At 40.5% G+C, this 27,934-nt stretch overlaps 4 long non-coding RNA genes across 7 annotated transcripts in view; 3 read left to right on the forward strand and 1 right to left on the reverse strand.

The window, feature by feature from the left end:
• The first annotated feature begins 1,070 nt into the window (after window positions 1-1,070).
• LOC145447851 (uncharacterized) lies at window positions 1,071-3,775 on the forward strand. The gene is made up of 2 exons (XR_013917733.1): window positions 1,071-1,927; window positions 3,595-3,775. It is a non-coding gene; the product is annotated as an uncharacterized LOC145447851 (long non-coding RNA).
• A 3,553-nt stretch (window positions 3,776-7,328) lies between these two features.
• Window positions 7,329-8,284, forward strand: LOC145439186 (uncharacterized). Its single transcript, XR_013915114.1, has 3 exons — window positions 7,329-7,582; window positions 7,647-7,771; window positions 7,991-8,284. It is a non-coding gene; the product is annotated as an uncharacterized LOC145439186 (long non-coding RNA).
• Window positions 8,285-9,129: 845 nt separating this feature from the next.
• Window positions 9,130-9,961, forward strand: LOC145439193 (uncharacterized). Its single transcript, XR_013915117.1, has 2 exons — window positions 9,130-9,291; window positions 9,355-9,961. It is a non-coding gene; the product is annotated as an uncharacterized LOC145439193 (long non-coding RNA).
• Window positions 9,962-10,365: 404 nt separating this feature from the next.
• Window positions 10,366-27,934, reverse strand: part of LOC145447979 (uncharacterized) — a 125,281-nt gene continuing 107,712 nt past the window's right edge. Inside the window, exons 2-4 of one of the 4 annotated variants that reach the window (XR_013917767.1) lie at window positions 11,495-11,561; window positions 11,005-11,169; window positions 10,366-10,709 (exon numbers count right to left, since the gene is read on the reverse strand). This is a non-coding gene — a long non-coding RNA (uncharacterized LOC145447979). Of the gene's footprint in view, window positions 10,710-11,004; window positions 11,303-11,494; window positions 11,798-27,934 lie in introns of those variants that run through there. The other 3 variants (XR_013917765.1, XR_013917763.1, XR_013917764.1) reach the window with 3 other exon arrangements.

A 27,934-nucleotide genomic window follows, 5' to 3' on the forward strand; every position in this document is an offset into this window, starting at 1 on the left:
CCAAAAAGAGTATTTAATGAATATTTAACGCACTCTACTTCAACAACCGTTGAAGTCAATGAGACATCTGTGGTCGATCAAAGTTGTATGCAAGTTCTTTTAACTCCGGCTCCGTGCCGGACGTGGAGACCCTTAGTAAAGACTGCACGTAAACATGAGTTAGATTGGGACGCAGCTTTTCCTTGTCAATGTACATGATCGACAATATTTGCTCGAGAATGTATGTAGTGTACACCCAATCAGAACAAATATAGATTCAAGTTCATCCTTCTCAGGTTGGCTAATTTGGATTCATTCAGTTACGCAAAAAATTTGGCCATGTTTCAGGTTGGAATTTCTCTTTCGGGGTAGAATCTGTCTACGGGCTGCTCAAAATCCAGTCGCGGGCCGGATTCGGCCCGCGGGACGTAAGTTGCCCTCTCCTGGTGTATACGGACGATAGTAATATCCATTTTACCGGCTGGTTCTAATATATGGGAGTAACATGCAATAGGACAACATATCTACAAAGTAGTATCGGGAGGTAGCAAGCGCGTTAATATGACAGGCTACAATTTACGTATAAAATTAGAATCTGATCACTCATTGATTCCCAGATGACGACGTATTGTTTTGCAACAAAAGGGTGTCTGATCAAAATCCTGACAACTGAATACACTGCTCTGCGTATAATATATATGATATATGAAGTATCCTATCAATTTGAGATGTTCAAGTATCATGCAATGATATTCCGTTATACATCGTAGGTTGACCTACACGTGATTATTTATTTTTGTGTTCGGGATGTGGATGTCACCTATGCAGATGGACCAAACTGTGAATTACCACCCAACCCAACCGTCCCGACAATCGAGGGCCCGTGACATCAGATACATAATGTATCATTAGCATTTAATGCCATCACCCGACGTCAATCTCACGGGAATACATATATTATTAAGGACTATCCTGGCTAAACACAAGGTTATAATTATCTTAATGTTCGAGGCCTTGTTTGTTTGCATGCATGTGATACGATATGATATATTATTCCTAATGATTTGTAACTACTTTATTTGTTCGTAAAGGTCAAGGCCCTTAGAGGCGAAAAGCAACACGTTATACCTTAATACAGTGGCTACCAACCTTTGTTCTTCATTCTCAACTTTGGATTTGTTTGATTGTGGAATTCATGGTGTTTGTCAACTACAACGGTTATGCACACCAGGCCGATTTTTTTCATATTATTTCGTATCTTTCCACTTGTAGCGCGACTAAATTCTCGGCTTCTTGTAAGACACCGCGTATGCGGATCACATGGCGAGGAGAAGCCTATAGATAAACCTCCAACACATAGGTAGGAATTCTAGAGTCGACCTCGATCGGACTCGAACCGGCAACCCATTGGTGTTGCAACTGTGGATTAGGCCTACACCACTTCGCTATCTCGCCACCACTTCGGATATATTGCGGTTCTCCATTTCCCACAGCCTGAAATCTCTATCAACCGTTTAAAAATGCTCCTTGCAATAAAATTTAGTCGTACTTAAAAAAAGGACTTGCTATAGCTGAAAGCTGAGTCCCAGAATTAAAATAACACGGAATAACATTACCGGAGCAGTGAACTGTGAACTGTGACGTGAACTTGGTGAGGCTTCTTTGTAAATATGTATGCACTCTGGCGTGTAGCGAACAGAAAATTTGGATAGGTTTGAAAATGTTCCCAATGTAGCGAGGTAGCGTCAATTTACAAACGTAAATGCCGATAATACAAGTAGGAGGGTATTTCAATCACTTGATTTCTAGCCTGAAAGAACAGCATCAATGTGGAAGATCGCGTGCTGTTGACCAGTTCATTGGAGGGGTTGATTTGAATTGCTAAATTACAAATGAGCTAAGAAATAATAGAGTTCTGATTGACATTTTAAAAGGACCTTTAATCAGGGTTGCCATCGACATGGATCCAAAAATAAGGACTGACGAAAAATTAGACGAGCATTAAAAACCGTTTTTGTACATAGTTTGTATTTATACGAGACGTGGCAAATCACATTCCATACTTTTCGCCAAAAACAATCTGCTCCAGCAACTCCTAGTCATTGTGCTTCATGGATCTCACGACAGCTCAGGGCTCGGTTTACCGTTACTGAGGGTTGAAACAGCACTTCGTCAGCCATCCCCAAAAACGTGTTGGTCATGACTCCCATAGGGTGACAAACAAGACGTTTTCACCCTGTGATTAGACACGTCAACCAAGATGGAAATAGCCGTGCACCAAGTTTAGAGAAAATCACTTTTGAGCGCAGGGAGCGATAAATATCAGTAACAATCCTTGTAGTCTTGGTCCTGGCCGAAGCAAACTTCTTTGCAATGTTGGAATCGGAGAATATTGCTTTGAACAATTGTGATATGAAATCGTTGGTGACGAACGATTCAGGTGTTGACAGTATGGAATGCCCAGGTACCATCAGCAGCAGCTACCTTGTAGTCTGTGGTCGTTGTTGCGTGCTGATCGACTTGTCAAATAATTATTCATCGACTGACTCGAATTAATCATTATGACACAATTCTTGTGTTTTGGGGTATCAATGCGAGTTGAAATAGCGGTATTTCCTATGGCCTGCAGGCTATGTCACAAATGCAGATATTGCAATGCGCGAAACACTCGCCCTTCAAGCTTCGTTAGAAACCTTTGAATTCTCTCTCATAATCGTCACCAAAAACGTTTCACGCCTGCTCATTTTAACTGATCAGATTTAGCCTTATTACTAGCTAAAACTATATGTGTAATAATTTAAATCAATTTATCACGGACTTATAGCTTTACTACTTTTTAACCCAACTGTCGACTTACTCGAGAGCACTGCACCTTTTTTCACTGCGTAATAAAAATGCTGCCTTCCCCACATCTTATTCTGCTGTAGACTAGACAGCATCAGGAACATGCTAAAAAGAGGTCCACCGTGATAGCTTGGTACAGCCGAAACTGCTCTACCACCACTCAGACTCACTGCCCTTGTACGTGGCGAGTAAGCGCAGTGGCTGCAATACTAATAGGTTGCGGGTTCGAGTCCGACCGAGGTCGGCTTCAGAATTCATATAGGCCTACCTCAGCGTTGGAAGTTTATATAGACTCCTCCTCCTCGCCACCTCATCCGTTTCAGCGGTGTCTTACAGAAAGCCTAGAAGTGGGCCGTGTTATAAGTCAGCAGTTACGAACTAAAAATGAAGAATATGGACCTGGTGTGAATGACCATAGTATTCGACAAACACCATGGATACCTAAAAACAGTCAGACAGACACACTGCCCTAGCTATCCCACCACTTAAAAGCGAAATCATGTGGTGTGTACGTCACGAGAGCTCCTTTCATATATGATGTCATAATATCTCTACGACAATGGATAATTTTAGAATATTATGCAACACAAATACCAGAGAAAAACGATCAAATTTCTGTGATAGTTGAAAATAAGACAAAATAAGGACGCAAGTCGAAAATAAGGACATTTCTTAAAAATAAGGACAGTTAAGTTTTCTAAGACGTGGCCCTTCAAAATAAGGACAAATCTTAGAAATAAGGACGGTATGGCAACCCTGCCTTTAATAAAGGTGTATACTACTGTTCAGAATTATTTTTACTAGTGCGTTTATTCCTCGCCGGTAACCCCGATTAGGAACCGCTGCCTTTGTATAATTATATGTATTGATAATATTATCAAAACCATTTGAATAGCATGTTACTCGAGGATACCTGATCTTCGATATAAAAATACATACTTATCAAAATCAATTGAATAGTATATTCATATTGAAATGAACCCGAATATTTTCGGCTGACACTCGCCGGGGGCAATCATCAGCAACTAGTAGAGAATTAAAAACAACACCGTATATATTTCGAATTCTCTACTAGTTGCTGACGATTAACCCTGACGAGTGTCAGCCCAAAATATTCGAGTTCATTTCAATATGAATATACTATTCAATTGCATATTGAAGTTCTGTACCTCCAAGAAGCTGTTATCAAAATCAAGAAGAGAGATCTATTCATTCTCACGAAGCGAAGAGTGATGTATTAGACCTGCCGTTTGCAGGATTATGCCGAGTCAAATAGACAACGATTGAAATTGTTTGTTCTGTATTTGGTTGCAATTATGAACGACCTCACAACATCTGCGCAAGTTCATCACGTGAGTTGGGAATTGTTTCCGGAGTCGGACAAACCCGTCTGGCGCGATGCAGGAGTTTTAGATTTGTTTTGTGCTCATTTCTATATTTAATATCATTTTTAATATTTGATATTGAAGTGTGCACGGCGGTTATTGTGTAAGGCGCATTTCATTGCAGTGAGCTGGTAACGCAATCGATAAAATCATATTTATTGCATGATGTCAAGAGGTTTTCAACTGTTCTGTACAACCATATAACTTCTCACGAAAGAGGTATCAGGAGATATAAAGGATAACGCAGGGATAACGAAGCATTATGAATAAAATAAAGGGAGCATAGAAATATGTTAATTAATATCGTTGTGGCGCCTATACTGGGACATTGCTTTTGTGACTTGTAACTTTGATCAATCGCTCAATCATTGTACTTTGTCCGATTACATGGTTTGCAAATAAAGATGTTACTATTACAAAGCTGACATGGCCTGTCATTTTATAAATTACTATAGCCTTGATAATAATAAAGATAGGATATTGATTTGGAGGTAATACTCTGGTATTCGTGGACTGGACTGCCCCGCAAGCGATAAAATTGCTTGAATTAGGAGAGCAACCTAATTTATTTTCACATCCGTCCATTACGGAATATGCAATTCATAGCAATATGCTAGTGAGCTAATTTTATAGGTATTAATTAGAAAAGTTCTGAAAAAGATCCTCTGAAATTCTGCCTGAATAATAGTAGTCGACGGAGTTTGCAAAGTGTGCATTGTCTCATAGTTTTAAACATTAAACGAAAATTTGGAGCATTATTTAAGGGAATTGAAAACTTCGTCACAAGCGTGGACTACAACGCATGAGCAGTCTTGTCTTGGCTGGATAGGCCATCGGATACGACCTGAAAAAGGTTGGGAAGTACTGTGATGATAAAAACTACCGTTGAACTTCGTTGATATTGAATGAAGTTACGAAGTCGTCAACTGTATCGATGACTCTGGATTTTTCGCACGTAGAGAGATCTAAGTAAACGATTCTGTATAAGTGAGATGTACCTTTGCAGTGTCCCGTGTCTTGTAAGAATCTGCGTTGAATTTGATGACTGCAATTCGTATCTGACGCTGAAGGATTAATTGATTGAGGGATTGAATAACTGCTAGTGCGAATATTCATATTGTCAGATTGCTTGTGTAACTCCCTTCATTGCAGCCCTTGCGTCTAATACACCATAGCGATTAGATTTCGGCTCGGCTGTGACATTAGTGCGGAGCATGGACCGGAGGCGGATTGGATATCCGGCCGGATTTTTTCAATTTTTGCCGGACCGGATCGAAGCCGGATCAGTACTTTTTATAAGGCCAGAATCTTTATGGATAAGCATGACGTTTGTAACTAAATAACTATACCAACCAACAACACGCAAGTAACCGCCAAGCCAGTGCGAAAAGAAACGAGTCATATTTTTAAATTCACGTAACCACCGTACCATGTTGGAACGGATTTCCGGCAGGACTTTTTCATTTTTGGCCGGAGCCGGATCGGAGCCGGGCCAAAGGATTGGTATACCGGATCGGAGCCGGACCAGAGAATTTGTCGATCCGCTCCTCACTACTGGCTATGGATCCGCCAATGCGTTGGAACTGATATTTTAGTCATTACATCTCAGGTGTTGCGGCCAGACTAATCAAATTTTTGGTTGGCCTTGCCAGTTCTCAATCTGTGCAATTCGTTTTTGCATAATATTACTAATTTCAGAAATTACCTGGCGGGCATCTCAAAACCTTCTCGAGGGCCACGGGTTGGCCGTCCCTGTTCTATCATGTACAACAGTGGTTCTTAACCTTTTTTCTTCCAGCGCCCCCTTTCAAAAATTATCGTGCTCCAGCGCCCCCCAAACTTCATATTGTAAGGAATGTAATAAAGACAATGAGTAAGAGGGAGGGCCATAACAGCACTTCGTTAACCCCCCTAAAAACGATTGCCTTGCGCACCCATAGCGTGATAAAACGAACTTCTGAGGGCTTCGCCCCCACGAACCCCATATCGTGATTTTGATGGTCAGCAAAGTTTGTGTGGCCTGGTCGCCCTAGGTGCCAAAATTTTCCATGATGCATGAATGAATAGGTGGTAATTACATATATAAGTCGCTATAAACTTTTTATCCTCTCAGCCCACGTAATCAGATTTACCAGTAGCACTGAGTGAGCTGTTGTATAGGAAAATAAAGGGCACGTAATTAATAATTAAACATATTCGGGCGTGCTCGCAGGTACAATTATTCGTTACCAGGGCCGTAACAGCACTTCGTCAGCCCCCCCCCCCCCAAACAAAAAACGTTGGTACTGGGCCCCCATCGGGTGATAAACCAAACTTCCGGGGGACTTCACTCCCAGACCGCCAGTAGGCTGTCCGCTATTTGCTGATAGCCTATTAGGTATTTACATTGGGTGTCCATTTACTGAGGCAGCTATTCTCGCCTATTCGCGCGAAGTGCGAAAAATTTCACTAATTAATGATTGAATTGGTCAATATCATCGGGAATTGCATGTAAATTGAGATCAATTTTTATCCTCTCTCTGCTCACGTAAACACATTTACCGGTAGAGCTGAGTGAGGTGCAATGTTCCCTCTAAGCTGCGCACGCGCGCAGTGCTGACACGGTCTCTGCACACAGAAAATCTACGTTGCGCACAACAAATCCGGAGTTATTACCTTTTTTTAGTCGTTACGCACTGTTGTCCAAGGGTCAGTGCAGTGAGTTGTTGAGTGTGCGCAGACTCATCAAAACTTAAAGCGAACATTGTGAGGTTTCTTGGAAACTGTAGGGCCCGTTACTAGTAATTAAACATATTCGGGCGGGCGAACCCGTTGGTATGACTTCGTTGCATGATGTTATTTCGTGACCCCCTGTCTGCAATATCAAAAAATATAGAATCGCTCAACGGGGATATCGCCCAACAGCAATATCCCTGTCGCCCAATCTTACTAAACTAAAAGACGCACACGATTTCAGATTGGTATTTCTTCACTGACATATAATTTTTCCCTGCCAGATAGAATTGGTTTTCTGGGGTTCAGATTGCCAAGACAGGAACATTCGGTTCACATGAGTCTCGTCTTTATCACGACAAAGTTCAATGAAGCGAAGCGGCTGCCGTCTTCTCACGCTTCAGCAGTAAAATTCGTGAGATCCGCGGAGTGATTTACAACTTTTGTTTTCACATGACGCATTGACTTGACTTGACGCGGTTAACTACGGTGATGGGGACTGTTAAGATAATTTTCGTTAGTTATGTATAAGTGATGCTGGCGTGATTTCTGCAAAGGCAGTTGATGAGACGTATTAGAATGCTGAAGTTGAGATCTTCGATTATTTTGCTTCAACTACGGAAAAGGCACCTGCGATGACGATGCTGTTGGAAAAAAAGAAGGTGCAGACCATATGATGTTCCTGTTCGTTTCGCAAAATTAAATTCTTATGCAAATAATTTACAGAGTGCAAAGTTATAGGTACGGTAATGTCCCGAATTATTCTGAGTATGATTGGATTGAGAACCTCCGCATGAGAAAGGAGACGTTTTACGAGATCACGGAATTAGTACGCGAGGAAATGAGCCCAGGTGGGAACAATTTCGAAGATTATTTAAAGCATAAATTTGTTGATGAAAATCTAAGTAGAAAAATTTCAGCGCATCAATACTTGCATAATGTCCAGCAATCAAATCCTCTTTATAATTGTGGGACGGTATACGTCTCCATATTATGTCTCTATCACATTATTGATCACTGGTTATGGAAAACACTTGTTGTGCAAATGTTTAAAAACTCTTTACTTACAGATAGTGCATCTGTTCGTCCAGCAATACCACTGGAAATGCGTGTTGCCATTGCGATCTACAAACTTGGTTCCTGTGCAGACTGCAGAGTACCGATCAGTTGCAAACCTGTTTGGAGTAGGAATTTCTACTGTACAGAAGTTTCTAAAAATGTTAGTGAGTTTTATTCCATCAAGACTTATGTAGGCTGTAGAAATATAGCTATTTGCGATGCTGATGATTGCAATTTGGGATGCTGATGATAATTGTGACTCTGAAGTGATTGTGTACCTTTTTACCATTTAAAGACTGGTAATCAATACCCAGAGTGGAATTGGTGGCAACGTCACGCGCAACTTTTCGTTCAATTACTTGATTATTTTATGCAAGAATCCGTTCTGTCACGCGCAACTTATTGCTGAAAACAACCACTGTTTCCAGTCTGGATCAATACCACCGACCTAATTGTCACCGAGTACAACCGCAACACTGCGGTTCGAACGTGTTCAACTATAGATTACTAACCTACGGAGGTTAGTAGTCTATAGTTCAACGTTCGATGTCTTCTGGAATTATTTATGTGAAAGTATAAAAATCTAAACTTTGTTTGGAGAGCCCTTGTTACATGAAAGAAGAACATTGCAACGCTATTTTATTTTGCTATTGTAGGTTCTGCACTACCATATGCCTCAAATTACCGGACTTCATATTCCACCATCAGATGAGGAAGCCAAGGACATAGCACGGAGAATTGAAGTCAAATATGGTTTTCCTCAGATATATATTGTGCATTGCAAATATCTCACGGAAAATACCGTGTTTATAATGGTATAAATTTCTCGACAACACCTTCTCAATAAGTTAGTTTCTTGGCATTGGCCATGCTCGGTAATGTCCATTATCGGTGGTGGCCATTCTTAGTGGTGTCCATTCTCGGTAATGGTTTGCTCGGTGTTGGTATAGAACTATTTATATATACACGAGTCTAATTATAGCACTATGTGTCCACGAGTTGACGTGCCCACCAACGCTGCCATTTTCTAGGTTCTCTGATGCATTGATGGCAGCCATATTCAAATCACCGCTCCAGTAAATGGCAAGCGAGATTATCAGAATAGAAAAAGATGAGAGTATATTGTATTGCAAGCTGTTGTTGATGACAATTACTGGTGAGTTCCTTGAAAATTCGACCCTTCAAAGATGTGTGATTGAAACGTGATCGTAACAATTTCTGGGATAATAATGTCACCATGCCTGGAAGTTGTCATGACGCCTTTATTTTCAAAAACTCGCGACTCTATGAAAGTATGAATTTGTTACCAAGGGTAGGTATCATGCTTTTGTTGTCATGCTGTACTTTGTCATACGACTGTTGTTCCCTTTATCAGGCTCCAGTGCGAATAAACAACGTAGAGGTTCCATTGCTGATTCTAGGAGATCCTGCTTATCCTCTGCTGCCGTGGCTTCTAAAACCCTACACTGGGAGAAATTTGGACCATGCCAAAGAGTCATTTAATGCACATCTGAGCAGCGTCAGGATAGTGGTGGAAAATGCATTCGGAAAGTTGAAAGAACGCGGGCGCATCATTGGCAAGAGAATTGATGCAAGAATAGACCTGGCTCCTCAGATCATTGCAACATGCTGTGTTTTACACAATATTTGTGAGCGCTCCCACACCCCTATCAGTGGGTGGTTAAGCACTAATTATATTTCCTCCCAAATGATGCCAAATCTCTGATGTGTCCTCACCCTCTCCACAACTACCTAATGCAACGGAAGTCCGTCATGTGCTGACTGAACACATTGGCACAAATCTTCCGCTAAGACGTAGTATAAGACCTACTTTGTGATATACTACCTTGACAAATTTGCCAGTGACTCGCTCGTTAGTTGCCTTGATTTTTTTGTTCTGGTAATTGTTTCATATAATAGTCTTTTTCGGATATCGTATTTCGTGAACAGCCTGTCACAAAATTGACTTATCTGATTCCTTAGTATTGTCGCTCTGGTATGAATGTAGACTCGTAGAGCGTAGGCAGGGCAATGTTAGTACGTTTAAGAGATACAGGAGACCTAGATAGGCATATGTTCTAGACTACGTTTTTGCCTTCTTAAGTATAACGAAGTGTAAGGCATTTGGAGTGCCAGACATTAAGAACAACCTGCTGGAGTGATGGTGGACGATCCAGAATTGTAACTTTAAGCTGTCATGTTACTCATTTCTGCCAGAAATTAAAGCCAATCTGTCTCTGCTTGATCTGTATTTGAGGTATATCTAACTAAATATCTTCGGATTTAGGCTATACTTGTACTTAACTCAAGATAGGCTATACTTGTACTTAACTCAAGATATAAGTACTGTTGCTTGTGAACTTCTTCGTAACAGATATATGCAACACAAGGTTTTATACTGCTTTTATTATATAAAAGTTATCCTAACAATACAATTTAACCTAAGTAAATAGCACACATAGAAAAAAATACACAAATTCATTCATGTGATAGCTCAAATCATCGGAGTGGCACCGTCGCTGTTCACGTGAAGGCAAAATTCACTTCAGTCCGTGGCCCATGTATATAGAAGAAGACAGTCGACTGTCGCGGTAGGACAACACGTGGTTGGTCGGAATCGCCCCAAAGTATATTGCCAGATCGTTGTTTTTGAGTTGGTCGAAATCATTGCGATGACTTCACACACCATGAGTAGAGCTCGGTACGGCGGAAATGTGACGATTGCCAATTCTGTAAAATCTCCACGATAGCATGACGTCGAAAAGGGCATCGTAGTACAACTAAGACTAGCACAATTTAATGAATAGTAAAATACAATAACAAGCCTAGCAATAGGAGCCAGCAGGGTTGTAATGACTCGAGTCATGATTTTTTGGTGACTCGGGTCATTTTGTTAAAAATGACTCGACTCTAATCAATTTGTGTATTGACTCGACTTGTACTAGAGTCATTGCGCACGACCCGGACTAAAACATATGACTCGAGACTTGGTTACAACCCTAGGAACCATTCCGATAAGCCGTACCTCATTTCTGCATTTAATCTGCCAGTCGAGTGATAGATGACATGAACTTCATCATCATTTCTCAGTTTGCCTGGCTTTCTTGCTGTAGAGCATTTAGTTCTTCACGCCTAAGCTTCCGCTCTTCGTCAAGATGGCTGAACAGTCTATCTTCAAAACTTCCAGATCCTAGTAGGTAGCAAGAACATACTTTTCTTTTTACCTCAATAAACAAAGAAATAGAGCATACATTTTCCCTTATGCTTAGACGTTCTTTGTCTAGATCGTTCTCTGTTCCTGCTGCCAGACGTTGTGGAAGACTCTGGAATCAAGAATGTTATTGCTGCGACCGCTTTGTGTTAATTTACTTGCATAGAAAAATAAGATATAACATAGAAGTAGAACCCAAGTCAACTTCTGATTTCAAACTGTATCTTTAAATTTTACCAAAAAATACGCAGACATGTTTGGAAATTGTCAAAATAAACTAGATGTATACCGTACGGTATCTTACCTTTTACTGGATATTATTGCTTGCGGACTCCGACATAACCGTAACGTATACTTAATTAACCACAGAACTGCAAAGGAAGCATATATCGTGTGAAATTCTTGAAAATTCGCCGATCAATTGAAATCTATTATAGCCGCTAACATTTCTCGGCCAGCGATCTTCCCTACTTCTCACGACAAAGCGTGAAATACCCTGCTCCAAAGCCGAGTGTCAACACTCACGGCAAAACACACGATAAAATCGGCCGCCATGACGACGGGCTCAGTATTCTCTGGAATCGGTCACACATAACCGATCAACTGGAAATCTCATGACGCATTCAGGTGTGTCGTGACACCAAATTTCCCCATGTCATTTAGGCGCCCATGGACAATTAAACCTATATGTATTTTGAAGGTTATATGTACCGAAGTTTTCGGTGTTAATTTGCTCTGAATACTCATTAAGTATATCCTATCACCACATCATCTACTGCGAAGCCATTTTTCTCCAGCGCCCCCCATACCGCCCCCTGAGCCCAGCGCCCCCCATATCGCCCCCTGAGCGTTTCCGCCCCCCTTCAAGATCGCCAGCGCCCCCTGGGGAGCGCTGGGGGCAAGGTTAAGAACCACTGATGTACAATATTCCATAGCAACTGTAGATTTATATAATGGGGATTTATAAAGAGTATATACGCTACTTCACGTCATGAGATTGAATGCAACCCGCATGTGCAATAATAGTATGCGCAAGCTAATTTAAGCAGGTCAAATAAGTTGCAAACTTATGCAGATACTGTACTTTCTCGCTCGCCAATCAACCTCAAAGCACTCATACTATGCTAGTAAATATTTACAGGATGTCAAACTTGAACACGATATATATAAATACGGAACACACAAACGAGTGCTAGTGACTTTTCGACGTGTAGTGTACTGTTGCGGTCTAGTGTTGTAATGTAGTGTTGAGGTGCACTGCAGACTTATGTATTTCCATTGCTTCTTGAACAGTCAGTTATACAGCGGTCTATACATATTCCAATATCGAGATCGCGCCGATTATAGAAGATTATCAATGCCATTTTGTAATTCTCAAATAAAGGGATAGCTATATATTATTCTATTGGTTTAAGTTACTCGACGAAATCACAATCTCTAGTTCGAAAACTATAATGTCGATAAAACCCCTGTTTAGTGTGTGTTTAAAGTGACTGTCAATCTAAAACTGTGCGCTCGAAGCACGCAATCACGCAATCTACATTATAAACGAATTATGAATACCAATGCAGTCGTCGAAACATATTGCTTGTCGTCTGTATACTATACGCACGAAGCACGACGAAAATTTGTGGATGCGAACATTATTGTGAAAAGTACGTTTGCAATAAGAGATCGGGAAAAACTAGAACTGTAGCTTTTGAAGTTACTCACGTCAAGTATGGGCCATCGAATTTTCGAAGTTCAAAGGCAGGAATCCAGTCAATGCATTTTTCAAGAAGATTTAAGTACAGATGAAGTGACTATTTATTCGGAATAGACCAACGAATATGTATTGTTACTTATAAGTGAGAACAGTGCTGTATCGCGCAAAGATGCGCAGAACTGGTAAATTGCGCAGTTAAAGTAATGGCCTCGCCGTAAAACTATTATCAGGATATAACAAGAAACCTCAGAAAGTTGAAACAAATTGATACGACTCAATTCACCACTTTACACACACAGATAAATATACAATATACATACACAAATTACACTAACACAAGATACAATTTAAGCCTACACCATTGTTGATGTTTCGTTGTAGCTATGGAGCTGTAGTTGTCGGACGTAAAGTATTACTTATGCTGGGGTATTCCAACCGGCAAATTTTACAATTAATCGATCCAAAGTAGCCTACATGGATTGTTAATGTACGGAATTTTGTACCTGCCATGGCCATCACCGATCATGAAATTATCCTTAACAAAACAGACCTAATCTCTGAGAATGATATTAGTTGTCAACTGTATTTTCCGCACTCTTAAGCACTCACTGTGCAATAACGTAACAGGTGAGATTCGGTCGTTAGGTGTCGTTTTTCGCATCGTTCCTTAAAGTTATCAGTATCATGGTTATACGTAGCACGAAGGAAATGTGACGGACAAACCTGCGGAGGTGACGATTGGGGTGCAGCTATATCGCATATGCGAGAGATGTGAAACTATTGGCAACCGTGTGAATTGTGGCAGCGACATGAGTTTTCATGTCATATCATTTGATTTGACGGCCGCGATAATGTTTTCTGTTCTATTAGCTAGTCGAAAGCTGGTCCAGGACTGGCAATCATTGCAGTTTGACGGGGATATGGTTCCTAGCGTTCATAAAATATGCTAGCATAGGTCTACTTTCTCTTTATTACATCGAATTGTGTCTTATTGCGTTGTACATTGTGTGTGTGTTGTTCAGATGAAAATATAATCAGACGATTATTGATTATATCGATAATTGCTCGATTGGTTGGGAAATTGTCACAACAACCAAAAAGATACAAATGGTGTATATAGAATAGCAGATACATGATTGCGGACTGAATAAATTAGTTGCCGCATCTTCAATGCATGAAAAACGCAACAGTCCTTCATAAACGTTAGCTTTACCACGGTATGGAATTGAAATGTGAAATGTGCAATTTATAGTTTTAACTACGACCTAGCTACAATATCGGTAGGAAAAACCAACGGAGCATATACAAGTAACCATGACGTGCTTAAGGCCTCTCGAAAATCCAGCAAGATGTGACTTCAACCTTGAATCATTGCGAAAATATTTGACACGCGAGTCATTGCCATTGGTGATATTTTTACATTTGTCACAATGCCGTCAAATGGCATCTCTGACTCGGCGTACATACATTTAACTACCAAAACTTCGCAACACTGGAATACAAAGAGCGAATACGACTGACGCAGCTGCACAAGTTACTTGTGGGGTGTTGGCAGGTCCATTTTCCAAACGAGAATCTGCAACGCTTGGATGCGAAAAGTAAATGTAATCAACACTCCTGTGAGGGTGTGAATTCTCTATAATTGAATATCGAACCAAAATAGAATTGATTTTGGATACATGTCAAGAGCTTTTACAGAACACGTTTCTACGACAAAATCGAACATAATCTCATTTGAGCACTGTATAATGTCCGTCGTTCGTTATTATGAAGTAATTCAAAATCTTTGTACGTGCAATGCACCTATATAATTTGAAAGGATTGTTTAAGAGACGCTAAGTAGTACGGAACCTAATTATAGCGTTGGATAATGAATTCATAGTTATTTACCGAAGATTTTCGAGAGAACACATGTCGGGGGCTGGAGTTGATAACTGTGACGTCAGTCGGTGTGCAATCTATTTACAAAAAAGTCTATTTATTTAGTGTCATTATTAAAAACAATGATAGACATAAAATATTATGACCTGAAATTACACTCATTTTAAAATATGGAAATGGAAAACCACGACGCTCTCGAAGCTCGACTTCGGTTCTGTTAGATCAGGGCTGGCCAACCTTTTCGGAAAAAGGGCCACATGAGATTTTACGAACCATTGCGCGGTCCACTTGGATTTTGATGTCCTTTTTTAGTCGTTCGATATAAGGGGGATCCGGATTAGGTAACGATAAAAACGACTTATATTACAAAACATTCAAATCGATAACAACTGTGTCATGAAAACTCTGTATATATGTCCTGGCCACGCGAAGCGCGAAATTTTTTCTGCGTTGATGAAAGAATTAGGTCAATAAAGTAATGTTAGTTGCATATATCGTGGGTCATCCCTGTATACCGCTATTATGCTCATTTGGCAAGGACATGAATAAACAGCGCTTGGATATATCAATATCGAAGATTTCAGTGAACGTTCGTCCATCACTTTGTGCCGACGATCTTTCGGCGATCATTCATCGCCGAAGATCTTTCGGCGAGTGCAGACGCGAACTCGCATGTCGGACTACATGTTCTCGCATAATTGCCAATATAGTTCAATTCCGTAAATTAGTCGTATTTTTAATTTTCAGGGGAGGCACTAGTATACTAAAAGCAAGAAATCGATTGGCCATAAATCGCGCTCAGTGCTAAAAATATAAAGTCAAATAAATCTGCCACGAAATATTCAACTTTATGTTCATATACGAAGATCTACGAAAATGTGGATGGCCACTGGCTACGCCAATACGCCAATACGTCGGACCTGATATTTTAGTCATCAGCATCACAAAGTCCACGGTCAGGCTAATCAAACTTTAGTTTGTTCTTGCAAGTTCACAATAAATTACCTGCGTATATTTTATATTATATTTCGGGAATTGCCTTGCGGGCCACTCAAAACCTTCTCGCGGGCCACCTTTGATCGCGGGCCACGGGTTGACCGACCCTGTGTTAGATGATCGAAAGCTTGTCCAGGACTGGAAATCAATGTAATTTGGCGGGGCTATTGTTCCTAGCATTCAGATAAGATGTTCGTCGGTCTACTTGCTTGATTGGTTCAAAAATTGTCACAGCAATAGAGCAGAGACACATGGTATTCACACTTGGAGATATATGATTGCTGAGTGGATGAAGCACTAGTTATATTTTTACGGCTCGAAAAACGCAACAGTACGTCACACGATAAATTTCATTCATTATGAGAGTAAAGTGTGGATTCTGCCATTTAAACCACGACTTATTTGTAGCCCTTGCAGCATTCGTCGGTAACATCACAGAAGCGGCTAGAAGTGACTGACTTAAAACCCCTCCAAAGACTAGCAACATATGACTTCAGCGGTAAATCAATGCGAAATGCATGCTAAAATAATTGGCACACGAGTTCTTGATATTTGTTATACTTCAGACAACAAGGTATCGCTGATCCCATACGTTTGCGTCATTTTCCCAGTGAAATTTCGCAACACGTGAGGTCAAACAGTGAATACGGCTGACACAATTTCGAAGGTTACTACTACTGGTGGTGTGTTGGCAATTCCATCTTTCAAACAAAAATCCGCAACGCTTGGATGCGAAAAGTAAATGTAATCAACACTCCTGTAAGGGACACACCTATGATGTGAATTCTTTATCACGAATAGCTTCTTGGAGGTACAGAACTTCAATATACAAATAAATAGTATATTCATATTGAAATGAACCCGAATATTTTCGGCTGACACTCGTCAGGGGTAATCGTCAGCAACTAGTAGAGAATTGGAAAGAACATTGTATATCAACAATCGTATCACAAAATATGACGACACCAGCATGAAATTTCGAATGAGAGAGCGTTCAATGTACTATTTTTAGGTGATACACGAACTCCTTTTGTTGACAGAGTTTTGGTTGGTCCCCAGATTTATCAGAACACGTGCATCACGCGATGTGAAAAGCTCACCCTTAACTCATCCACTTAAGATTGATGCTGATCGATCAAAGGCAATTAATTCTGCCATCGGCAAACATCTGTTGGATAATCCGATTTGTGCGAATAATTATCGAGACGACCGATTTCGAATCGTAGGTCGAGGCCGTTCACAATTCCATTTGTGTGCCTTGGAATCAACTTTTATCAAAATACACCAACCAAAACTCTGTCAACAAAAGGAGTTCGTGTATCACCTAAAAATAGTACATTGAACGCTCTCTCATTCGAAATTTCATGCTGGTGACGTCATATTTTGTGATACGATTGTTGATATACAATGTTCTTTCCAATTCTCTACTAGTTGCTGATGATTACCCCTGACGAGTGTCAGCCGAAAATATTCGGGTTCATTTCAATATGAATATACTATTTAATTGTTTATCACGAATGTTGAATTTATTTTCGTTACGAGCCATGTGCTTCTACAGAACACGTTTCTATGACAATATCTAACATTATCTATTTTGAGCAGTCAATAATGCTCGCTGCACGTCCTGCTACCGCGATTCACAGTATTTGTGCGTGCTATGCCCCTTTCTAATTTATAAGGCTGTGAAAGAGACGCCCATACGGAAACATATCATACAGTTGGATATACATATGTAGGTATTAGCCTACCAAAAACTTCCCGAGCTGACGCTCATCAGGGGTTGCAGAAAGCTATGAAACAAACATACAGAAACTTTTTCTCACCAACCGGCATCGCTAATCACATAGTACAAATGTTTATTTAAAATGCGAGAAAAACACATTGCAGATACGGAAAACGAGTAAATGAACTATTTTCAAATATCACATAAACTCGTTTGTTTGCTAACATTGGGTTGACAAATTGCAATAGGTATGGACTTGAGAATAGAGAAATGAAATAAATTGCGAACCTTTGACAAACTGCTCTAGATAAAAATTCACTGCAGAATTTGGTGATCAAGAAAGCCAGACAAGATACCGTAATGGTGAAGCGTCCGTGAGTTCAACCCCCATCGGGTCCGACCAATGACAGTAAAACTATGGTATCCGTGGCTCACCCGCTCAGCATTTCCCGGAAAGCATGGATGAATTATCCAAATGTGGTACAGGAATCTAAAAGTCCTACAAGGTTATTTCTTCACCTTCATTGTCTCGCGGCATATCCACAAGCTGATAATGAAATGATGTATATGTTGCAATAATATCAAGGGGACAAATATGCCACGTCCTATCTATATACAGACAGTTTAATTGAGAATAATCACAATCAAAATACCATACATTCTGCAGGTGCCGCGTATTCCTTGGGAACTCCCGTGGACCGTCTGGTCAACTGGATTGTTAGAGTGTAAAATTATGCGCTGAATTTAATACTGTCTCTGCTATCAAATATGAGCTTAAAAAGTAAAATTGCAAGCGACAAGTGGAAAGGAATGGAATCATCAACATCAGGGACAACATTATACACAAATTAAAAAAGATTAAATAGAAGGGTGTATAAATATGGTGAATTTCCACAATGCAACGAAATACACGTAGAGGAATTTTTAGCCACTTGGCTGATTGTATTGGTTTGGATAAAACGAAAAGAATACAATGAATATTTAATAAAAACCATGCAGTGTGGCCTTTATTGTACTCAGATACGCGAATGTTCATTGTTCACCTTGAAAAGTCTCATCGTATTGTTCGGTCAAAACGCAACAGAGTGATAACCATTGCTCAATTATAAGTAAGTTTATAAATATTGAAGATGTAATTGGCGTTTCAGAAGGTCGGGAGTTCGATTTTTACACGACACACCACCACAACAATCACAAATAGACTACTGGTCGGGTATCGTTTTATTAAAGGTAATGTATAATATTTATGGCATGTGGAACAGTGAATGCTAAAGGTTCTCGAGCGCTGGTATATACATTTCTAGCAAACAGTTCTGCAAATCGTGAATACAAGAGTGTATACGGCTTACCCAAGTTACATGTGCGACGTGGCTAATTGCATTTTGTTTACAAATTTCTGCAACGCCGGGATGCTTACAGTGAATGTGATCGGCACTCCTGTGAGAACTACGGCTGCGATCTGAATTCCCCAGGAATAGATGTTTAATGGAAATCTGGAGTGGAGCAAGTTATGTTTTGATATCGTATTAAATTTGCCGTGATTAGGAAACAACTGACTACGGGAACATCACATATCGTTATTGTTCGGTCATGATACCGTGGCGGTATGATCTCGTAGCGTTGCAGTGATGCAATCTGACCGTGTCGACGTGTTTCATTTCAATGCAGAGGGAGCGTAGGCTACATTGTCGACTTGAAGCTGTTTTAAATATAAATCGCACGTGATCGCCGCAATTCAAAATTATTCACGCATGCAATCCGCCGGAAGTTAAGGTTGACTGATTAGGAAAGTCCCATTGCACACATCATCCTCGTACCTCTACGTAAATGAAGAAATAATGAACAGCTGTCAATGCTTCGTGTAACGCGACAACCGAAATAGAAAACATTGCGCAAATTCACTCATGTAAAACGGATTTCTATACTTGCTACCTATATTACCCCATTAGCCTGTTATACAGCAGTAGCCAACACCTCAAGCGCACAGATTTCGTTTTTATGCTACAATAAACATATAAAGTCAAGATTGACCCCGGACGCCTGCTAGATTTTTTTCATCAGACAACGATATCAATTTCATTGATTGGTTGAATAAGCATCATTCGCTGACTACCTACATGTAGTGTATTTCGATCTTGGTGTTGTGTGATTGCGGGTCGAGCTCACAGCAAAGACTCACAAACGGAAATCTGGATATTTCGAGCAAACTTTTGTAACGAAGCAAGTAAAATTTTCGAGATGTCAAAGTGCATGCTCATTTAGTATTGATTTTATTACGCTGCCAGCGCCACGCTTAGTGGCCCGCAGTTGAAATGCAATAAATTTCATTTAAAGATGTTATAAGGAAGTAAAATTGTAATTTATGAAAAAGGTTCACAGTGCAGAACCTACCAAGGTTCGTTTGTGAACGCGAACCTCTAAATTTCTGAGGTTCACACACAGAACGCGAATGTGAACCTCACGTTCACACCATCCCTACTATTTTATTCAAATTCAAATTTTTCGACGGCAATAACTTCGTTTCCACCGGTTGGAATTGAACCAAATTTTTTATTATTTATTAAATAATAAATACAAACTTTCTTCTCCTGTAGCAAAGCGGTTACTGGCTGGAATTGAACCAAATTTTGTGTGTAGGTCAAAATTAGGTAACCTAACAATTATATCAAGTAGCCAGTACGATTTGAGAAAGAAAGTCATTTTTGAAGAGCCCTACTGTACGGCAGCTGTCCGGTTAAAACGGGCCTCTTATCAAAACATGAAGCGATCCTTTAGCGTTGATGATGTTATCAAGTTCAAGCAACAGCGAGCGCGTACGAGAAAAACGCTACTCGATGCAAAACGATCTTACTGGTAGTCGTTTTGTAAAAGCCTAAGTCGCAATTCTAAATTGACGAAAGTCTGGCGCGTAATTCGTTCGATGTCAGGCTCGCGCTCGTGGAATCAAGTAGACCGATTGGTCTTGAACGGCGCGCTAATCACAGACAATGCCAACATGGCAAACACATTGGTTCGCCATTTCGCGTCAACCAGTAGTGATGAAAATATAGATGTATTACACCGCCAACGTCGCTCCGATTTCTGCAGCGACACCATTCCCGCAGTCCTAGCCGAAATTCCGAGCGATGACATTTTGAACCTACCTTTCACCCGCTCAGAATTGTCTGATATTTTGCGACTTAGGAAGAATACTGCGCCGTGCATTGATGGAATTTGCTCCGCAATGCTTCTAAACCTCAGTGAATATAGCCTCCGAAAACCTTTGGATTTATCACTAATTTGTGAGTTTCTGGCCAGTGCCCAGCATCTTGGCGGCATTCGATTATTGTGCCTATTCTAAAAGGTAGCAAACCCGCGAATAATCCCTCTTCTTATAGAGACCAATCTCTCTGACGAGCAACATCTGTAAGAAAATGGAAAGGTTAAGTAATAACAGACTAACTTGGTGGCTTGAACAGAATAGAATACTGCACCCACGTCAATGCGGCTTTCGACGCGAACGGTCTACTCGTGATTGCATGATGTCACTACCAGAGTTGGATAATTACATTATTTCAGTTCAATTACAATTACAATTACTTTCATGAATGTTTCAATTACATTACAATTACAATTACTCCATGCTAAAAATATCAAATTACAATTACAATTACAATTACTCCTTGCATGCTTCAATTACATTACAATTACAATTACAATTGCTGCTGTTGAACATGTAATTGAATAATCATAAATTCAACCGTGCTCCTTGACAACCGTAGCGTCATATTTAACAACAATTCAAGTCTAGTTCAGATTGTGTAGTAATAAATGCGTTTATGTGCGTACATAGTATGCTATGTAAGATGTCATTGTGACGTAATATAAGCGTGTTTTGTATGCTCGGTAATTATGGCTCACGTAATTGGAAATGTAAAATGTTATTTACCTAATTTCCTATGGGTTAGGATTAAGGATAGGGTGCAGTATGTCGTTGAAAAAGTATTATAATATATGCACGTGTTGGATTCGCGTATATAGCATATAATTAAAGAAATAATATTATTTTTATCGAGGGACGTAGGAATTAGGATGAGGAGTAAAAACAAAACCGTGCTTTGTCAGATAAGACGTTATATAATATCCAGTGGTCTGGTTAGTTAGCCAGACGAAATTACGATGCAGCATCGTGATCTGAAATCGTATTGTGGATTGCCAACCCACGGATAGATGCGCAAAATGTGAGTCACGGATGAATGCACCGACAAACGTACTGCAGAGCCGGCTTGAAGCAGCAAACTTTGTAGTCCTAGAGCTGGCGATCCATGCGTCCAAATTTGATGCATCTGGTCTTTATCGTAATCTATTGATGTACTAATTCCGAAAATACAAAATAAAATCTCGTCAGGGCAATGTAACTGCTCCAAAATAGCCGTTTAAGGCCGACTGTACTGAAAAGTGAGAGCGCTGCAGCAGCATGACCACAACAATTACCAATTACGCCCAGCGATTGTTCAGAACAATGCCGATTCCGAGACTTTCACGACTATTTTGGGATGGTACCATTGCCTGGAAATATACTTTTATTGCGGAATCAGTGCGACACTAGCTTTCGATTAGGACCATACATATCAAATTTCGACGCTTGGATCGCCAGCTATGGGACTATCAATTCTGCTGCTTTTAGCCGGCTCAGCAGTTGACTTCTCGGCGTATTCAATCGTGAGTCACGTGTTGCGAATCCATCCGTTGGTTAGTAATCTAAGAATTGTATACAATGGCAGCCGAGGCCAGCATAGCGGTAAAAATAAAAAATAAAACTTCGCCCGCAAGGGCGCAGTCAAGGGCTTCCGCGAATGGATCCACCAAATTCCTCGTCGACATTTAAAGAGAATGCATTATAAGTCAATTATTTTATGTTGTGCATGTCCGGTCTCAATAGCAATTTAATGTAATTGAAATTGTAATTGAGCAAAATTTTTGTCAAATTACGCACTTGCAATCGATCATATCCAACATGCAGCACCCTGATGTAATCAAGTTTGAATTCAACCACTATATTCTGTCTACATACGGTTCTTATATACAAATAATTACTGATGGATCGAAAACTAAATTTAGACGTGAGGCAGGTTTCCACGTAAAAGGACTCGGAGTCGATTCCCGCATTGCCTTGGATGGGAATCTATCAGTTTTTTCAACAGAACTTATTGCGATTCTGAATAGCCTAAATTGGGCGCGTAGCGAGTGTCCAGATCAGTCAAACATAGCTATACTACCGAATAGTCTAAGTGCCCTTCTCGCTCTGCAATCTCGACAACGTGATAATCAGATTGTTTCCGATATAATTATGCTTTGCAGGGGCCTTTCTGGGCGTTCAATACGGGTCACCTTTTGTCTGGATTCCAGGACACAGGGGCGTTGGTCGAAACGAAGAGGCAGATCGGCTCGCAAAATCCGCAGCATCAGACGAAAGTCCTGACATCGCTCAGACCCACAGTCTAACTCCAGAAGAATGCAAATCCATCCTTGTTGACCATTGCTGGAATAAGTGGAAGTCTGAACTAGTCTACGAAGACTCGCAATACCAAGGTCTCATACGCACTAATGCTGAATTTCGAAGAATTTCTTGTCTCTCACGTCGTGTGTCGTCGATCTTGATCCGACTCCAAACTGGGCATTGCGGGTTGAACGAACATCTGCACAGGATCGGATGCCACGAAAATGGATTATGTGAACTATGCGCACAGCCTGAATCTGTGGAAAATTTCCTGCTAAAATGTCCGAGATACTCAACTAATAGACAATATATCGTCGAAGCTGCAAGGAACCATGGCGTTAACATTGTATTATCATAAATTCTTACTAGCCCTTTCACTGCAACGCCTATTATAGAATTTGCATTCCTGTCGAAACGAATAATTTAGAAGTCTTGTTCTAATCAAACTTTCGGCCTGGTGCACAAGGCCACAGTAGCCGGGCACACCCACACCAACCAACCAACCTTAGGGCACAATTTTGTCAGCATTGGGTTTGTAAGGTAAAAATATGTCAAAATGTAATTTTTTAGATCAAAATCTTCCGTTTTTCGAATATAAAAAATCGCCCTAGTAATAACGTTTTAACAGTAGAACATGATTACAACTTTATTGAGCCTTGCGAATGGTTAACAGTGAATAATAAGCCGCGTACGACTCATTTGTCGATTTCTGCACCATAGATATACGACCCATAGTCGATATATGCATAACAATGCAATGTTGGTGAAATTAAACGCAATGCTATTTCGAGAGGGTGGCAATTTTGTTTCCACACCTGAAATAAGCCACGTTTCTTTTCAACCTGGCAAGGCGTAGAATGTCACTTCAAAAAGTTGATCGTAATAGAGATATCATGTACCACAATATAGTCGTACGTTGCTTAGCGGCGTTCTTTTGCAGAATTTTCGTTACACTCTGTACTTTGACGGAGCGTGTCAGGTATCATTATTGCGGAACCTAAGAGAATCTATTTTGAGCATTTTGAATGAATAACGGCAGCAGACCGTGCACTCGGCAAATCCCAGTGCGTGCAATCCAGCTGTAGAATTTAAAGGGCAAAACTCGTAAACCATCGCGTGCCTTCATAAAGCGACGGCCACGAATGAGGTATTACTGTTAGTAATGTCGTTGCCGCAGTAGACGGACCTAAACTAAGTGTATAATAAAATGAGTCATTACTTGACTGTTGAGCAATGATGAGAAAGTGGGGTAAGATCGTAATATTAGACCAGGCGCAGCTGATCCTTATGTATATTTGATATTGAGGGTTTGAATTTCAAGCGTGATATATAGTAGGGGCCGAGAAAAACCTAAAGTAACCGTTTAGACCAGTGGTTCCCAAACTTTTTCGGTGTGAGGGCCAAATTTAGAATTTCAGAGTATGGTCGGGGCCGCACGAATACTACGGCTATGAAACGGACCCAAACAGTCATCGTATCATGGCTATTTCGGAGTAGTTTTATTGCCCTGGCGAGATTTCAAAACTGTACACTGTTTACCGCTACATATCTGCGGCATTGGATGTTCGTTGAGTGAATCGGCTTTTTACGCCTATACGCGCTAAGCGCGAGAAATTTCTTTAGTTTCATGACTGAATCGGTCGATATGATCGGGAATTGCATGTATTGCCATCATTTTTCATCCTGTCTCTGTTCACGTAATCTGATTTACCAGTAGAGCTGAGTGAGGTGTGTTTGAAAAGGCCCCCGCAATCATAATTAAACATCTCCGGGGGTATACCCGTTGGCAGGAACGTAACAGCACTTCGTCAGGACCCCAGGCTCCCATAGGGTGATAAGCTGATCCCGCATCACGTTGTTCGCTTTTGCCACGAAATTAAATTTGTACTGTTTAGTGAGACAGCGCGACGCGCGAATATTTCGATAATTCATGACGAAATCGGTGAATAAGATCGGAAATTGCATGGTTGTCCTCTTGCCCACGTAATCAGATTTACCGGTAGAGCTGAGTGGGAGGCGTCTTTGAAACTGCAGACCCCGTAAAATTAAATATCTTCAGGCGGGCGAACCCCTAGGTATGACTTCTTTACATGATGTTATTTCGTGACCTCCGGTTTGCTATATCAAAAAATGTAGAATTTCTCCAACCTACTCAACTAGACGATCACACGATTTGAGATTGGTATTTCTTCACTGGCATATAATTTTCTTTCCTGCGGGATGGTATTTGTCTTGTGAGGTTCAGATTGCCAAGACAAGAACTTTCGGCGCGTGTCATTTAGGCGCCTATATGGACAATTAAACCCATATGTAGCCTATTTTGTTTATATAACGAAGTTCTTGGTATTTCGAAGTTTTTGGTCAGCATAAAAGCAGTCCTTTACGGCCAAGGCTTTCTCGCTGCCGATCGTTCTGACCCACTTCTTGGAGTCACATGTTACATGGCCTAAAACTTTATATGTCTTGGTGCGTTGTGGTGCGGTCATGGCCAGCGCTGATGTGCCCATTTCTATAAATTTTGCGTATTTTTTCTAGGGGAAGAGTACCCAATATTCAAGATATGTAGCGAATTGAAATCGCGCGTAGCGCGAAAATTTTTTCAAAAAGTTGCATATATTTAAAAAAAAAACTCTATAATTTATGCTAATTCACAAAATAGTTTTGGGCCCGCTTCCAGCTCGGCCCCCCTCAATTGGGGGTTTGGGGTGCGGCAGTTACGGCCCTGACTACCAATTATGCTGCTTTTAGCCGGCTAAGCAGTATGCATCTCGGCGTACTCAACCGTGAGTCACGTGTTGCACATCTAGTTATCATACGGTTACCATACGTCCTCTTTTAAGATGATTTCTCCTCTTGTTTGATTTTGTTTTAAAGTGTCCTCGGAGGGCGCCAAAATGTCTTATTTTTTGAAGTTTTTGGTTACATATAGGGTCAAATTCGACTGATATACATCAAGTCAGCACTGTAAGAACGCTACGGCGGCTATTTCGGGAGCTGGACCGGAAAGTTGACCTTTTTTTCAGTCAACCATCCTGTTAATGTGAAAGAAAAACTGTATTTTCCGGGAGTTGAGCCTCTATTTCTTTTGTAGTCAAGCGACCACGAAGTGGGAAAAATTTACCATTTTTTCACGATTTTCCTCCGGTTTTGAAAGTTATCAATACCTATTTATATCTATAGCTACTGCTTGTTCAACTGGAAAGTTAGGGCACATTGCATTGAAACAGCAGTGACGTAACGTTAGCAGTCTATACTCAGTTACTCACAACAGAGGTCAAGCCAAGCAAGAGTATTTTATAAATATAAATTTTATTTTTTGTCATAAATTGATTTCTTAATATATTTTGGGGGCCGCAAGAAGGCTATCTGGGGGCCGCATGCGGCCCTCGGGGCCGCACTTGGGAATCACTGGTTTAGACCATTCGACCTTAACGTTTATAACCCGCTGAACCCTTACGGTAATGCGTGAGCCTTTGCGTTTCCCCAAATGATCGCTGAGTTTGGACACATATTTTCCACAATCTATATTCAACACATTACTATATATTACTAGTGAACAAAATGAACCTGCAAAAACCCTATAGTGTTGAAATAATGAAGAATATTAAAATATATAATCACATAAAACGAAAAGATTATGATAGATATTTATTGAAATCATTGTGACCTTTGTCGTTCCCATTCAGATACCAGTTAAGATATGCGAGGGTTCACCTAGAAAACTGTCTTCGTATTGTTCTGCCGAAATGCAACAGAGCTACAGGCCTACCAATTGCTCAATTATAAATTGATTTTGACACGGCACACCACCACAGCAATTATAACTAGACTGCTGGTCGGGCCTAATAACCTGCAACCAATGACGGCAAAGACTGGCCAGTCATCACAAATAAAATTTTCGAGTTGAGGAAGTGAGTGAGTGTGTGTCTTGCCTTCGATGGATATCCTGAGACTATGCCTCTGGATACCCCTATTGTTCCGTGGAACACTGGTTAAGAATAACTGTGCTTTAAGACAATGATTTCTTTATACATATACAGTAAATCATTCCAATCTTGTCCATGTGCACTAGTAGGCTGTACACAGACGATGTGAAAATGCGGTATGTCACGCATGGCAAGAGTATATCGATTTCCAATTTTCAAAAGTTCTGTGTGTACGAGAACGTGAACATATGACGTAACGTGATGTCATATTGCTAATTCCAACACTCAATTTCAGTGAAGTGATGTGATATTACCTAGCAACGAATCAGGCCATATAGTGCCAAAGTACATGCTGACTTTTAAAAATTACACCAAATGTATCAATTGGAGAAGTCAAATGCTATGATAATCCTATAAAATCAACATCTTCCGTCCCTTGGCCAACAACTTCGACGAGGACTTGCAAAGGAATATAATCTTGCGCTTTAACGTTTGCACAGCCCACTTCTAGGCTTACGCGGATCAGATGGCGAGTAGGAGAATATGGTGGATTCTGTTCTGCTCTGTTGTATCATTTCCGCGATAATATTTACAAATGACCTAACAAAACTGGTTTCCAGATCGCTATCAATTAGAATGAGATAAACGAAATGACTAAAGAGAAAGGAAAAGCGAAATATGTATATCAGGAAAAGCAGAAGATTGCTGAGTTTCTCATCAATAACCCTCACGCGGTACAACTTTCTGGAAATCGGAACCAAACATCTTTGAATATAAAAAAGGCTGAATGGAACAGGATAACGAAAATATTAAATGATGATAGAATTGGAGTACAACAATTAGACGCCGATCAAGTGAAGAATTGCTTCGACAGTATGAAATCAACAGCTCGCAACCAGCGCGAGCAACTAAAAACCAAAAAGATTCCCTATTTATGTACTGTCAGCAAAATAGTCACGGGTAAGTGGGCTGACATTTTAACACATCTAATGAATTTTTCTCCCTGACTCCGTGACCTGTTGACAATATGGAGT

Source organism: Botryllus schlosseri, chromosome 1 (assembly GCF_051294905.1).
Source record: "Botryllus schlosseri isolate E-star chromosome 1, Bs_hap1, whole genome shotgun sequence".
NCBI lineage: Eukaryota > Metazoa > Chordata > Ascidiacea > Stolidobranchia > Styelidae > Botryllus > Botryllus schlosseri.